This window comes from Trichechus manatus, unplaced genomic scaffold, assembly GCF_000243295.1.
Source record: "Trichechus manatus latirostris isolate Lorelei unplaced genomic scaffold, TriManLat1.0 scaffold00030, whole genome shotgun sequence".
In the NCBI taxonomy this organism is placed as follows: Eukaryota; Metazoa; Chordata; class Mammalia; order Sirenia; family Trichechidae; genus Trichechus; species Trichechus manatus.
The window spans coordinates 22,403,755-22,405,259 of NW_004443966.1; the positions used below are offsets into that span (position 1 = coordinate 22,403,755).

The 1,505-nt window shown below is 39.5% G+C and overlaps 1 protein-coding gene across 1 annotated transcript in view; it reads left to right on the forward strand.

Annotated features, from left to right (window-relative positions):
* Positions 1-1,505, forward strand: part of LOC105756204 (S phase cyclin A-associated protein in the endoplasmic reticulum-like) — a 115,621-nt gene that overhangs the window by 44,049 nt on the left and 70,067 nt on the right. The gene's annotated exons all lie outside the window — the stretch shown is intronic.

Here is a 1,505-nt window from a genome sequence, read left to right on the forward strand (position 1 = left end):
GTTGGCCATGTAGCTGTCTTCCAAATTTCTTGGCATAGACGAGTGAGCACCTCCAGCATTGTATCTGTTTGTTGAAACATCTCAGTTGGTATTCTGTCACTTCCTGGAGGCTTATTTTTCGCCAGTACCTTCCGTGCAGTTGGGACGTCTTCCTTCAGTACTGTGGGTTCGTGATCATATGCTACTTCCTGAAATGGCTGAATGTGGACCACTTCTTTTTGTTACAGTGCCTCTGTGTATCCTTCCATTTTCTTTTGATGCTTCCTGTGTCATTTAATATTTTCCCCATAGAATCCTTCAGTATTGCAACTTGATATTTGAATTTTTTCTTCAGTTCTTTCAGCTTGAGAAATGCCGAGCGTGTTCTTCACTTTTGGTTTTCTAACTCCAGGTCTTCGCACATTTCAGTGTAATACTTTACTTTGTCATCTTGATCTGCCCTTTGAAGTCTTCTGTTCAGGAGATGTTGTCTATGTGGAGGATAGACAACAGAAGTCAAATGTTGAATAATTGGTCTGCCCCAATAAGGAGACAGAAGTGAAACAAAATATACAAAGATGGAATGGAAGAACCCTTTATAATGAAAGAAAACATGAATTAGCCATGTATGAAGGACTATTTTCACTGTGTGAGGTAGGTATTATTATCCCTGTTTCAAAAATGAGGAGGCTGAGACTCAGGTAGGGCAGGCAACTTTTCCAGGATCACACAGTAACATAACATGGTAAGGCACAACCTTGACTACAGCAATAATAATTAGAGTAGTAACAAGAAAGATTCAGGGCTGTTTCATAGGTAGAATTAACCTCTACCTTCAACCTTGGGCTTTGTCTACCTGGTGAATTCATTTATAAACATTTAAAGATGCCACCTCCTCCAAGAAGCTCTCCCTGATCCATTCAACCAAAATTAGACCCTACTGCTATACATTAGTAATGTTGTGAATGTATATCTAACACAGAACTAATCACGTCATGTTGAAATTATTATGTCTCAGCTTCTACCTTAAGAAGTACTTGAGATCAGCATTGGAGTCATACTTAGAAATAATTGAGTAGATTCATCCGTAATTACAAATAGTTATCCCCAAACTTTTTGCATCACTTATGGGATGAATGGTGACATTCATTTAGACAAGGATATTGGGAGTAGGAGATTTTTAGAGGAGAGGAAGATAATCAGTTTGTTGGTTTCACCTCCCCCCCTTCCCCCAAATTTATTGACATATGGTGCATTGAGATTCTTTAAGGGGAGATATCCAGGAACTAGGTAGAACGTCAGGAACAAAGTTCAGAAAAGACATAGACCTGGAGATAGAGAACTAGGAGTTATTAGCATCTTGAAGATAGTTGAAATCATGGAATTGTATGAGTTTACTAAACCTAGATCAGGGATAGAACCTTGGTTGTTGTTGTTCTTAGGTGCCGTCAAGTCGGTTCGAACTGATAGCTACCCTCTGTACCACAGAACAAAACACTGCCTGGTCCTGCGCCATGCTCACAATC